The sequence below is a fragment of the Saccopteryx bilineata genome, chromosome 5, assembly GCF_036850765.1.
Source record: "Saccopteryx bilineata isolate mSacBil1 chromosome 5, mSacBil1_pri_phased_curated, whole genome shotgun sequence".
In the NCBI taxonomy this organism is placed as follows: Eukaryota; Metazoa; Chordata; class Mammalia; order Chiroptera; family Emballonuridae; genus Saccopteryx; species Saccopteryx bilineata.
In genome coordinates this window covers 95,334,642-95,349,830 of record NC_089494.1, presented here as the reverse complement: position 1 = coordinate 95,349,830, position 15,189 = coordinate 95,334,642, and the positions used below count along the sequence as shown (strand labels likewise).

The 15,189-nt window shown below is 37.7% G+C and overlaps 1 protein-coding gene across 16 annotated transcripts in view; it reads right to left on the bottom strand.

Annotated features, from left to right (window-relative positions):
- Window positions 1-15,189, bottom strand: part of GTDC1 (glycosyltransferase like domain containing 1) — a 461,161-nt gene that overhangs the window by 202,378 nt on the left and 243,594 nt on the right. The window lies entirely within an intron of this gene.

Below are 15,189 nucleotides of genomic sequence, written 5' to 3'. Positions count from 1 at the left end.
GGTTCTGACGCAGATTTCCCTATCATCATCATACCACTCTTCCTTGTATGCCACTTCAGGATTTATAAAGCCCTTTCTTATAAACTCAAGTCCCAGGAGGCCAGTAAGAAAAACATTATTGTTTCCATTTTACAAATAAGAAAATTAAGCCAAGGTCCTGTCTGTGAGAGCAGAGAGGCAGAACACGAGCTCAGAGTTTCCGTGAAATGCAGTGCTGCCTTCAACGTCCGTCCCCAAGTGTCCTTCCTATGCCTGCGAGGGTGCTGTGTTTTGTGTTAAGCTAGGACTATCGGCACATCCTAGAAGAGTTTTCGGTTTCCCCTGTAAAGCAGTGAGTGGATATTAAACAACTGAGGCTGGTGAACACTGACCTCTCTGTTAAAAATGAATTCTTACACTGAGAGCACCTTACATACCACCTGACTCTAATTAATAAAGGTACGTTCCTTCCCTCTGGATCCTCAGTCAGCAGAGTCCACCCACCCTGACTCCCACAGACGTGCTCCACTCCATCTGCACTGTCTGCAAGCTCACAGGACACAGCCTTTTCCACTCTCATTTAACCGGCCAGCACATGAGCCACACGCTCAGAATCTCTGGTCTTTTCCGATCAAACCTCACAGAAGCACCAAGTGAACTCACCCAGGCTTTCTTCCCTTTTAAACTTTCTGAATCTCTCAACGTTAGCCATTCTACCTCTGTTCAACGTGTTCTCTGTTCTCATTTTCTTATTTCTTAATTTCCATAATTCAGCCCAGACACCTAATCTAGAAAGAAAAGCTATGAATTATGAAAACTTTCAATCTCTGAAAGTAATTAACACACTGGCAATACATTATATTTAAGCACATGAGATTTCTAAACATAATAAAGAAATAATCAACTTAACTGTTAGAGTATAAAAAGTCTTCATGCTGAATGATAAATACTGTAATTCTATCTTGCTAGTGTCTTGTTCCCATTATAAATAAGTGACTTGGTTTTTTAAATAGGTCAGCGTGAGGTTAGTTTCTCTTTGACAGGTTGATACGGGTGTGTTTACTGTGTAAAAAGTTAGTGAGTTTCAAATGTCAATTTTCTATGCATATACATCACATGCTGGCACGCACATATTTTAAAGTACTCAAGATTAATCTAAGACCTATAGTGCAATAATCTTTTAAAAACAACATTTGTCTCTTAGCAATCTGGTTTGTTATATAACTTGAAATGTGTTACTGTCCTTCAACATTCATATCAGCTGCAAGTGTTTTCAACTATTATTTTATTTTCTCATTTGTCTTCAACTCTGTAGCATGCTGTAAAAACGCCATGACATCTGAAAACTGTTACAGTAAGCAACCACTATATCAATCAGTTCTCTTATGAGTTCCATTTTACAATTCAACTACAAACTGTTGAATGCAAAGATTTATCTATCTTCAAGAAAACTAAATATCTCTCTGGTTATTACCAAGATAAAGAACGGGAAACATATATTTTTTTGTATTTTTTTTTGTGTGTGTATTTTTCTGAAGCTGGAAACGGGGAGAGACAGTCAGACAGACTCCCGCATGCGCCCGACCGGGATCCACCCGGCATGCCCACCAGGGGCGACACTCTGCCCACCAGGGGGCGATGCTCTGCCCCTCCAGGGCGTCGCTCTTTTTGCGACCAGAGCCACTCTAGCGCCTGGGGCAGAGGCCAAGGAGCCATCCCCAGCGCCCGGGCCATCTTTGCTCCAATGGAGCCTTGGCTGCGGGAGGGGAAGAGAGAGACAGAGAGGAAGGAGGGGGGAAGGTGGAGAAGCAAAGGGCGCTTCTCCCATGTGCCCTGGCCGGGAATCAAACCCGGGTCCGCCGCACGCCAGGCCGACGCTCTACCGCTGAGCCAACCGGCCAGGGCCAAGAACGGGAAATATTTTTAAAACACAGGATGTCTTAAGCAGTTCGGACACATACAAACATTCATAAAAATACACATATCAATCGTATCAACTTTTTAAATTTGGCAAAATAATGCTGTATAATATTGTATTTGCATTAGCTATACATTTGTGGAAACCTTCTGGACAGCCAAGGACTTAACAATTTTGGATCCCCAGAATCTATTCATAACCTGGACACATAGTAGGTCAAAATAAATGCTCCATAGATTAATTCTTGAAGTTATGTGCTAGACAAGAATTTGAATGTTCAATATTATACAGCAGCCAAAGTCTGAGCAAAACAAGTGGACAAAAAAAAATAATAACTATATGTCTTTAGGAAAAGACATCTGCAAGATTAATTCCCAGAGTTCATTATTTACAGAATTGGACAAAGAATAATGATGAAAGTGGTATTAAAAAGGCAGCAAGGAACTGAGTAAGTATGAGTTTTGATTCTAAGTTTACAGTAATCATGTGTAGCTTCACGTTGAACCCTAAGACAGTAGCCCCCTAACTTCTAACTGTGAAATATGATTGCCTTTCTGAAAGTGCAACCTGTTACATGGCTCAGAGCACTGCCTGTCCCCTGAGACACATCTCCAGTCTCCTACACTGCTATCCCTGCCCTAACTCAGGTCCTGACTGCACCTCACACAGCCTGTACCCATTACACAGTATGATGGTCAGGGAAGCTATAGAGCAGGGTGGTTACACAGGAATGTTCTCAAAGCCCAGGGCCTGGGCAGGAATACAATACTGATGGCCTCTGACAAGTTACCTAGGCCTTTAATCCTTTGGTTGCCACATCTGTAAGATAAAACAATAAGAGTGCCTGTTTCACAGGACTGTTTTAAGTAGCAAAAATAACCATCACTATAAAACTGAAGACTATCTAAACAGTATGTTTGCTGTTAATTCTTTTCTTCTGCTATTTCTCTTTCATAAATCCTTACCTTCTAGAATATAAGCATCGTATGTCTGTTTCCTCATATATCAAAAAGAAGTTAACAATACCTTCTCTAGAGACTACTACAGAATATTACTTTAAAATTTTATTTATTGATTTTAGAGAGAGGGAAGAAGGAAGAGAGAGAGAGAAACAGTGATCTACTCCTGTAAGTGCCCTCACCTGGAATCAAACTGGTAACCTCTGCACATCGGGATAATACTCCAAACTACCGAGCCAGGGCCAAAGTGATTTTTAAAGTATAAAATTAATTCACAAATTGAAAAAGCATGAAGTAGTTTTAAATGCTACACCACAGAAAAGTGACAGTTACTGTTACTACATGTCATTAGGATGTTAGGTAACAGATAGCTAAGTGTTGGAGAGTCCTACGATAAATCTCCAAAGATTTTATGAAAGAATGCAAAAGAAAATATCCAAAACTTGTGGCATATAATAAAGATCTTCTCAGAATGCAGTTGCAATTCCCTCTAGTGTCAGATGACCAAACGTGGTGAAAGTATGTGAGACCCTTCAGTCCTGCCACCTTCCCACCTTCTTTAGCACGACCCTTCCCTGCCTTCCAGCACACCTCACCCCCTGGACCGTCTGTCCTCGGCACCAGGCATGGAAAGCCTGAGGTTCCTGCCACAAATTCTGTATTAGCTCCCACCTAGAACTCTATCCTCTGTGCTTCTGAAAATGAACACAAGAATTTGGAGTTGGAACATCTAAGTTGTAGTTTTAGATCTCAGAGTTAATTCCTTATCTGTAAAATAGAAGGTTAGAAATCTCTAACCTCCATCCCACTTTAAAAAAAAAAAATCAATGAGCACAGCTCAATTAGGTATCAAAAGGAAAATCCTTTGACTAAGTTCTCGCTAGATTATAAATAAAAACTATACTATGTACATCTGCTTTTAAGTAGGATCTTTATGGAACATAAAGCTCTGATGAAAGCTGTGGGTCTTCTAAAAAAACATGCACATGTGCACATTCCCATAAAATTTTATATATAATTTCAGTGACCTCCAGCTCCAAGCAGGAATACCAGTCAGAACTACTTTGCTCATTGGCGGCAGAATTTCAGGAAGTAGTAGAGAGAGGTTGGGAGAAAATCTGGGATCTTCTCGGCTAGCTCTTAAATCATATCATTCCAAGAGCTGCCTAAACCACAGAAACATACAACTGACTCTGCCTTTGATTGATGACAATCATGTTTCATGAAGATACAGTCATGGCAATTCTATATTATTTCTAATCAGTTTTCCTTTTTCCACATTTTCCTACCCTACCTCACCCTCCTTCAAAGGGGTGGTAACTGGGGCAGCATCTCAGCAATAACGATAGTTCTCACACTTTAACTATAACCCTCTGAGGCCACATTTCTTCCTCTTCCATCACTTAGCAGAAACAGCAAAGACTCAGTGTTAGCTGTCTCTACCCTCTGGTCAAAGATTCCGGAATTGTAATGGGAACAAAAAGTATTGTGAAAGTAACATTAAATAACTGCACAAGAATCCCTCCTGGAATACCCTCTACTTTACAGTACCCAACACCATTTTCACAAAAGACCTCTCTTGCAGAATATCTATGAAAGCCTGGAAGAAAATACTTGCAGAGCTGTGCCAGCATTACAACTTCAGTGATAAATGATCTCAGCCCAAAAGTTACGCTCTCCGTCTACCTTGGGTATGTTAAAGTACCCATGGCCAAGTGGCCCAAAATTTATTCCATGGTTGACTAAGTCCCTTTTGATACCCTTTCCCCTTTCATCTTCTCCTTTGAGAAAAAGAGAAGAAGATAATAAAAAACTAAAAAGTTATTTGATATTTCCGATCACATCTATGGAGAGAATCCATCGGGTAAAAAAAAATAATAACACAGCATTTGAAGAAAACTACTCCTTAAAAAGATGTTTATACAATGTTGTAAAATAAATGGGTTTGCAAAAATAGAGATGATTCTTTTTTTAATTATAATAACAATGAAAACAGTAAAGAAACCAAAGTGTCTAGGATGAAAATTAATAGCATTATTGTTTCAAATAAGAGAACAGGGATAGATTCTATGTTAAACAAGTTTCTTTAAGCTTCTAATTCCATTTAGCTTGGGAAGACAAGGAAAAAGAGAAGATAAAGCCACACATTTAAAACTGACAAAGGGCAGTACTTCTATGCAATTTATAATTAATCTGTGGGACCAAGTGTCAGTAGAATATATTGAGAAAAACAGTGTAGTGCTATTTTACAAGGGGTAAGACATTAGAAGAAAAAGTATTGCAATTGAAGTTACATTAGCTAAGAAAATATTATAAGAGCTATTAATCATCAAGATTTAGGTCAAATGCTGGCTAGCAGCTGGAGTCAAAGAAAAAACAGTACAAGTGGTCAGGTGAATTGTGGTGTTTTACATCTTTCTCTAGGTGTTTTACTTAAGTTACTGCTAAAGAAAAAACACTAGATAAAATTCTATTTCAGCCTATATTTTATTTATATTATGATCAGTCCTAAAATTTCAGTAATCATTCTACCACCATAATGAGTACAAGATTTAAATACTTTACTAAGTATTTGTGTCAGTGGTTCCCAACCTGGGAAACTTCAAAATGTACTGATAGCTAGGTTCTATCCTCAGAAATTTATATGGGTGCTGCCTGGGCATCAAATGTTTTATTATTTTGGTATTATTATTATTATTATTATTATTATTACTTAGGTGAGAGGAGTGGAGATAGTAAGGCAGACTCCCACATGTGCCCCAACCAGGATCCACCTGGCAATCCCATCTTCAGGATTCACCTGGCAACCCCATCTTGGGGTGATGTTGGAGTACTGAGCTATATTTAGCATCTGAGGCTGCTGTGCTCCAACAGAGCTATCTTCAGTGCCTGGGGACATGCTCAAACCAATCTAGCCATGGGCTGAGGAAGGGGAAGAGGGAGAGAATGTGGGAGGGGGAAGAAGCAGACGGTCACTTTTCCTGAATGCCATGACCGGGAATTGAACCCAAGACATCCATAAGTTGGGTTGAACTCTTTCCACTGAGCCACCAGGCAGGACTAGAATTTTTTATCTTTTAATTATTTATTTATTTTTTTTGTATTTTTCCGAAGTTGGAAACAGGGAGGCAGTCAGACAGACTCCCACATGTGCCCCACTGGGATCCACCTGGCACGCCCACCAGGGGGTGATGCTCTGCCCATCTGGGGCATCGCTCTGCTGCAACCAGAGCCATTCCAGAGCCTGAGGCAGAGGCCACAGAGCCATCCTCAGTGCCCAGGCCAACTCTGCTCCAATGGAGCCTTGGCTGCGGGAGAGGAAGAGAGAGACAGAGAGGATGGAGAGGGGGAGGGGTGGAAAAGCAGATGGGCGCTTCTCCTGTGTGCCCTGGCCGGGAATCAAACCCAGGACTGTCACACGCCAGGCCGACGCTCTACCACTGAGCCAACCAGCCAGGGCCATAGAATTTTTTAAAGTTCCATAGGGTTCTACTATGCAGCCAGAGTTGAAAACCCTTACATTTGAATGGTCTGTGTATGAGGCAATAGGATTGCCTCAAAATATCCAAAATGATGTCTCTCTCTTTCACACACACACACATTTTTCCTCCTATAGCTAATATCCTCTAAAAGGAAGGCAAATATACCTGTATAATAAATGATTTATATCTACTTTTACACACCATATAAATTATTGGATTATCTCTCATTACTTTTTACAACTGTTGAAATAATCTAGCTATAAAGATTTTAAAGCCATATAAGTAGATTTTGACACACTATCATAACAACATACCTAAAAGGAAAAAGATGAGTTTTCTGGAAAACAGGAAACAACTATTATCCATATGGTCTCCTCCACTTTCCCAATCATAATATCACACTGTTGTTAGAATGATAGAATATTATTTTTACTATCATAAAGGTAAAATAATAACTTACAGAGTCTTTAATCATGATATAACAGCATTACTATGATTAAGGGTCTATCAGTCCTTCCACTATATGGTATTTTTAATAATTTTAAAACTTAAACATTTGAATTTGTTTCAGGCATAAACTGGACTGAAAGGCTTCAGATATAAAATTGTGTTGTCATTCCTATTATATAAAGTATTAACATTATTTTAAAATGTAGATAAGTAAATAAAATGTTTTTCCCCCACATCATCCTTTGTCTAATGAAAAGGATACATTATTATTTTACTTAGAACTTTAAAAGATTAATTATACCAAGCCATTTTATTAAGTTAAATCAACTAACCAAAAATTAGAGCTCCTTCCTGGAAACTCCAACAAATTAAAAGAAAACCAACTTCCAGAAAGAGTTAGGGCATATTACTATAAATTTAAAAACCATTTATACTTTTTATCCTCAATTTTTTTATATTAGATGTTTGCACATTTGAAAAAAAGAAGCTTAAGATTTCATCTAAATCAGAGTGAAACAAGTTTCATACAGCAATTCATACCAGCATGTACTGGGGAAAATAAAATAGGAAATATAATAGAGAGATAGGACATAGAACCAAAATATCGAGTATAAATAACTTAAAGGTCACTTTCACCAAATTCACAGATATGCAGGAATTCTCTCTAAACAAGCTGACACATGATTCTATTACTTGAATACTTCCATCATAGCAAAAAAGAAGCACAGAAAACTGTCTATAAGTTCTCACAACTCTATCAATAATAATTCTGAAGCAGAGAAAAACACACAAATTACATACACTCTAGTGATCTGTTACTATTGATAGAAGCATTTTCAATTCCCTTCTCAACTGTACTCTAAAACCCCAAAATGTCCCTTCAGTCACCTGCTTCATGGAAGCAAGTATCACTCAAATTATCTTCTTCTCATGTAACTTTGTGGTTCAGCCTTTTGAACACAAGCTTTGGTGCAGACAGATCAAAGTTTGATTCAGCTTTAACCCTTTATTTGAAATGCAACTATGGGAAATTCATATATCTTCAGCTTCTCTTAGGTAAATATGTTATACTACCTAATGCTAAGGTTATGTACATGAAATAATGTATGTAAAATTTATTGTAATACCTCACCCATGAACTAATTGCTAATATTCACATTTAAGGATAAAAGGGTCATTTTCCTGAATTTATGGGCATTAATAAGCCACAGAGCTGCTTGCACCAGACTGAAGGACAGAGCTGAACAGGAAAGTATCAAGGAGCCAAGTAGAGCCATAATCGCTGGGAGCTATCCCTGGTGCTGCTCTCAGACTCAGGGCTCAAGGCTCGATGGTCTTGTTACCCTATATTCCCAACATGCCTCAAACAAACCAAACGCTGATTTCCAGTGTGCACCTTGACTTGGTAACACATTTCTACAATCTTGTATTCCTGAGCTTAATTTCCATTTGATTTCCCCTGACACTGATTGTTTTTCCAAATGAAAATCCAGCCTGACACCACATTGTTTTTTGTTGTTGTTGTTTTGCTGGACATTTGTTGCTTTGAGCATTTTTTTTTCTTTTTACTTAAAGCTATATCTTTTCATCTCTAACCCACCAATCATGGTTACTAGTGAATGGTCCATACCCCTTTCTTCTAAAACTTTCTCGGGAAAACTTAAATAAGTCTGCAGCAGTAATGAAAAATAATCAGGAGATTTGAAAAGACCTCAGAGTATTGCTAAATCCTCCAGGATAGCAGTAGCTATGTATTAGTGCCAGGTTGACAAAAACATGGCACGCGTGTAGGCACTACTTTTCCCATGCCCGTGGCAGGTATCACTAATCTATCATGATTTTTTTTGTTAAGCCTGAGCGTGGCCTCAAAGTCCTCAACAAGTTCCAACCAATAAAAGCCAAAGACGGCATGCAAATAGAAATCTATTTATCTCCCCTGAATTAGTGTGAACGTGTGTGTTTTTAAAAAGTGGTCTTTGTTTTATTTAAATCCCAGTTGGAACACCATTAGGGCATACAGTGATGGTTTAAAGTGGGCAGAAGCACCCTTACGATTCAGTTATGTAGACTGCAAATATGTGGTTATTAAAGAATCAGAGCTTTATCTTCTCAGACTGAAGGTGTTAGCCTTATGTCCTGGAAAAATTCCAACTTAGGTAATTATATTCTGTTTAACTCACCCCCCTAGCAATTTTTCAAGTGAATCCAGTATTATTCTTCACTTCCTACCCTAACCTGCTGTGTAGTGTTGCAATGAGCTGTTAAACAGCTGCCATGCTTCACTCTACTATGGTGACTGTGCTTCACTGTATAATTTGTAACCATTCGCAATGTGCTTTGGAATCTTCAGGATGAAAGTGTTACCCTACAATGCAATAAATCATCATCATTTTAAAGACATACAGTACAACTGCTTATTTCAGTTAAATTCAGCATAACATATTTAGAAAATACCTTATTTCATGAAAAACCATAAAACTAGGTTAAAATATCCATGAAACATGCTACAAAGAGTATATGAAAAGGTATTTAAAGAAAGCAAATTATTTATCAACGATATGAATATTCTGCCAAAGAAAGAAGTAGTAGGAAGAACAAATGCTTAAGACATTTTTATTTGAAAATACATCTGCCTTCATCAGATGGTAAAAATTCCCAATGTCACCCAAGAAAAATAATGAAGAGAAAAACTGAATGTTAAGTCAATGGGAAATGGAGGTATGCCAACACGTATGGAGAAAGAGATCAAGGATAAATACAATTTTTAACATTTGCTTATTTATTATCAAGAAAGCCAGAGAATTATACAAGTTCATTTTCATAAGGACACTGAATTTTCACTCTAGATTGCCTAAGGACAACTGCAGGCAGGAACATACATTTGGGCAATCCTGAAAAAGTGTCATGGTCTAACCAGGAGAGGCTACTGCTGTTACATGGACCTTCCAGAGACTTGTTATTTAGTAGGGATGCTTTAAGGTCATTGGTTCTCAACCTTGACTGCACAGTAAAATAACCTGGGGAACTTGAAAATAAAATAGCCTGACTGGTGGTGACACAGTGGATAGAGTGTCAACCTGGCATGCTGAGGTCCCAGATTTAAAATCTAGAAGTCACTGCCTTGAGCACAGGTTCATTCAGTTTGAACGTAGGTTCATTGAATGGTTGCTGGCTTAAAGCCCAATGTCACTGGCTTGAGCCTAAGGTCACTGGCATGAGCAAGGGGTCACTGGCTCACTTGGAACCCCCCCAGTCAAGACACATACAAAAAAGCATCAATGAACAACTAAAATGACACAACTATGAGTTGGTGCTTCTTATCTCTCTTCCTTACTAGCTCTCTTTCTCTCTCTCTCCCTCTCTCTCTTTTTCTCTCAGTAACAACAAAACAAAACAAAGAACAATACCAGAGATTCTGATTTAATTAAACTGGAAAACCAAAAAATGTTTTTTAAACTCTCAGGTGGCCTGACCTGTGGTGGCGCAGTGGATAAAGTGTCGACCTGGAAATGCTGAGGTCACCGGTTCGAAACCCTGGGCTTGCCTGGTCAAGGCACATATGGGAGTTGATGCTTCCTGCTCCTCCCCCCTTCTCTCTCTATCTCTCTCACTCTCCCTCTCTCTCTCCTTTCTAAAATGAATAAATAAAATAAAAAAACAAAAAAACTCTCAGGTGATATAAGATATAGTCAATGTTGAAAATCACAATTGGAGGGTATATTTTATCAGCATGGTTATAATTGTTGGATTGAATTTTTTTAAGAAGAAAAAAAATCACATTATTTGAGGGCATACATATCGCCATGTACTATTATCCAGGTCATATAATTAGATTCCAAAGACAAACTGCATGGAATGATGTTTGAACAACTGGAAGGAGGTTTATCGCCCAAGGATTATATTTCTGGAGAGCCACAATTCTAATACAATTTTTTTTTGTAGCACCAAGAAGAGTTTCTGCCAGACACAATAACTAAGTATCTAAGAGGTTGTTAAAATTAGTTAGCTTTGGGTACATTCTCTGTGTCTCAGATTTATCTGCAATAAACTATATAATCTCAAACTAGTTTTTTCCTGCCACCTGCCTCTCTAAGCCATACCTTCTGTTTACGAAATAAATAATAACCCATTGCCATAAAATGCTTACTTATGTATTTTCAAGTAGACATACTGCACCCTCAACCAACCTGCACATTCATGAGCTGTAAAAGGGGCTGTAAACGCAAGTGGAAACATGTTTTCCATCAGAGTACAGCACTCCACAGTTGCATATAATGATGTGAATAGCTGCTTCACTGTCCAAAAGGTAAAATGTAGTTCCCCCAACTTATATTGACTACTCCGCAAGCCCAACCCTGAGCAAGACAGACAAAAGAAGACTTAAAAGTAAACAAAACAAATAGGGTGAAAAGTATCCAGAAGCAACAGAAAAAGGGTGTTGGATATCCCCAGCATTTTAAAAGTAGTAACTACTTATAAAAAGTTAGTTAAATGAATTCAGTTAGTCATGGGAGAAGAGAGGGAAAAACACCAACTAAACAATATAGTGGTGTGTAGATTAGCCATATGAGAGCAAATTAAACTGTATATTTTTTAATAATCATCAAATGCATCAGAAATTAAGGTAGCAACACAAAGAAATTAGTTCAGACACCTGTGAAGAGCAATTAAAATTGGAAACAAAAACATAGCAGGTATGATGGGGAAAGGCAGGGAGATGTGCAGAGAATCTAAATGAGCACCATGTGAAACAATTTATCGATGTTTTCTCTCAGTCCTCACTTTACTCTATGATTGAATGTTAGGGAAATTAAGGGTGAGAAAGAGTGACATAATCTGATCAAGATGCACATCTAGAAAGCGGCTGAGCCGAGACCTGAGACCCGAGACCCGAGACCGGAGACCGAAAGCACAGTGTGACTCACAGTTCGTTTTCCCTCTGCACCCCTTGAGACTTCCGCCACCACGCTCAACCTCCCCACCACTGTGGTGGCTTCTGAATGAACACCATCAGCTCACCCCTGCAGGGCATCAGCCAGGTCTCCAAACAGGTCTCCAGGGTAAAGAGAGGCATTCCCCTGACAGTCTTCAGAAGAGGCAGAAAGGCAAATCACCAAAGCCGTCACGCCACAGAAAATTTAGTAGTCTTCGGAGAGAGACATGGAGACAAAGCATAAGAAAATTTTCTAGTCATAGAAAATTTGCAAAAAGGACGCATAAGTATTCTTGATAGTTTAAGTAATATTGGTTCACTCAGCATTTGTAGTACCGAATCCCAGAAATAGGAGAAGATCAAATTTATTTTCAGGTTCTGAGTTTCAAAAGCTGAAAATTCCTCTTTCTCACTCTTAGAATAAGTTTTATATAAGTAGCCCGGTGTTTACTGGAAGAGAAACATGTTATAAACAAATAGAGTTGGCTGAGTCATATGCATTTTCATCTCCAAATGAGTTACAGATTGAAGAATTAGGTATTTTCAGTGAAAAACTGCAACAAGTTGTGATGCAACTGAAATATTTGAGACTCTTCTAGGAAATTTCTGAATACCATCAATTCCTGATGAAATTCATTATCTCATCAGACCTGGTCAATCCTACCTTACTAATAACTAATGCCACAACCAACCCTGGGTGCACAGTCTAACAATCTCATCAATTTTTCAACTGGCTTTGAAATTGTTTCTCCCACAATAGAGCTCTAAAAACTCAGGGGGGAAAACCTCTCTGCTGATGTTTCCCAAGTTATTAAGTGAAAGATCTTTAAAGTTTTAATTTCTTAGGTACTCTTCCAGTTCTGGAAAGTTCTAATTCTATTCTTTCGTAAGAGAAAATCAATGACCTAAAACTGAAACTAAAACAAGTTTGTTAATAGAAGTGGGATTGACATTTTTCTCTGATTTTCCTATATCAGTTCATTGTACAATAATTTTAAAACTTACAAACTTTTTAAGAATCCATCACCTTATCCCAGATATTCCTCTTTCCCACTGTCTCTTCTAATGTCCTTTCAAATCTATTCTCACAGCCCCAGGCAGAAACTCCTTTAATTAATGGAAAATAATTATAACACACACTTTAAGACTTGGTATTACAAAATCAGTTTGGGTGTTATAAAAATGAAACGTGATAGTTAGATTCTCCATCTCTCCATAGAATTACTCGGGCCTCTCATGACATCAGCTGATACTTCATAGAGCAGATTTGAAGTGGGTTTGAATCGAGATGGGTGTCCCAAACAGATAAATCAGTTCTCCACATCTAAGTAGATTTAGAGTGCCAGGCCATATTGATGAACTTAAGAGTTAGCTGATAGAGCAGGAAGCACTGGACTGAATTTTAAACAAGGAAGGTATTTCCAAGGATAGGAGAGAAGAAGTGCTAAAATGCCACTTCTTCCCTTTGTCTACTAATTATTTATGAATTTTAGTGTGTGGCTAAGGGTGAAATAAGGGATTAGGGAGAAAACCTCTACCATTTCTAAAATTATATGGTGTTTAAAAAACAGCACCAACATTTCAGCTTAGAACAACAATCCAGTTACAACTAGATTAGTTATATTGAATTATCACTATTATGTATGCTATTTTAAAAAAATTCAATTGAATTTATTGAAGTGATACTGAGTAATAAAATTATATAGGTTTCAGGTATACAATTCAACTATATACCATCTGTATATTGTATTGTATCTTTACCACCCCATTTAAAAGTACTGATACACAAAATTGGAATGTTACAATACAAAAAGTGATAATTACTTAAGAACTAGTTTCATAGAAACACTTATTAATAAAAAGAAACTTGTAGGAAACAGTATAGTAGGTAACACTGAGCGAAATACAGCAAAAACAAACACTACTAAACTTAAAGAAAGCTTATAATTTCAAAGCATTCATCCGGATAGAAAGCTGATAACAATACAAATCTTGCTAGATGTGAGAAAGGTCTGAGATTCACCTTATATTAGGCCAATAGTGTACAACACCCATGACAAGAATATACATATAGAATACCACTTGGATATAATATTCTTAGCAATACTTCTAAGTCGAATTTTGGCACTCAGTCCAGCATGGTAAAGGTATGTCAGTACTAGAAAATGCAACATTGTTTTCTTAAATGGAAATTGACAAAAGCAAACATCATCTGATGCTCCTAAAATTAATGAATTCATACCAAACTACAATTTGGAGCAGAGTTCTGACTCTACAGAAAAAATTTTAAATTACATATAGGTAAATGAAAGTACAAAAGGTATTTTAAGAACACAAAAACTAAAGACAACAATAACAACTCTCATTTATTTCTCACTATACCTCAAGATTTTTACTAAGTATCTTATATACAGTACCTCATTTAATTCTCTCAACAACCCAATGAGACTATTACTCTCTCTACTTTGCAGAAGAGAAAATAAAAGGTGTGACAGGATCAACAACTTTTTCAACATCATCCACTGGTTAACAGAAAAGGTCTAAACACAACTCTGCTGACATCACAGTCCATTTTCTTAGGCACTCTGCCATGCTGATCTCTCATCATACAGTAAGTACTTGATCTCAGGATTTCCTGTCCAAAGGCACTGAAAGTGACTTACTGAACTCTGAGAAGACAAAGGGAAGAGCAATTCAATACTCTTGCTTATCCAGAAATAAAGAGTTTAACAAATCTAATGGTGTATTTACAAATTCTGTTCCCAATTTTTATAAAACAGTAACAAATGACAAAAAAAACCCCAGGTATTTTGGATTTAGTTGGAAAAAATAAGTTTGAGCTGTATCAAGAACATCAGCGGAAAGAGGAAATCCAATTAGAACTCCTAGATACACAGGTCAATATATCAAATCACGTGGAGTTCTATGGTGACACTGAGAGGTAAGAGAGGACATTTCCTGGGAGACAGTGCACTCTAAGTGCACATTTCAGACTCAACATAGAGAACTCTGAGTTCACCATCTTTACACAAGCAAACCAATTTTTCAATTTCAATAGAAGAGATATTTTCCCAGTCATTATAATCAATACTTTGGGATCACCCCTCAACACAGCCCCAATCTAGGAAGTTGCCATATGATCCTGCCAAGTTTATAATCAGTGTGTTTATGTATATTTCCTCATTCTCATCTGTTTGCCTCTTCCCTAGTTTAAGTCTTCAATAACCTAATCCAGTTGATTTTTAACTTTTTTGCCTCCTCTATCCTTTCCATAAATATTGTTTGTCAATACCAAATTCCCCGTTTCATAGTCTAGCAGTAGCTCCCGGTGACTATAGGCCAAAGTACAAATTTCTCAGCCTTAATTTCCATTTCTAATCTTACCACCTCTTCACTGAATTGAATCAAAAGTAATCGATGTCTTCTGGGCCCAAAGATCATTTACTATCACAAATCAAGTTGTAATTA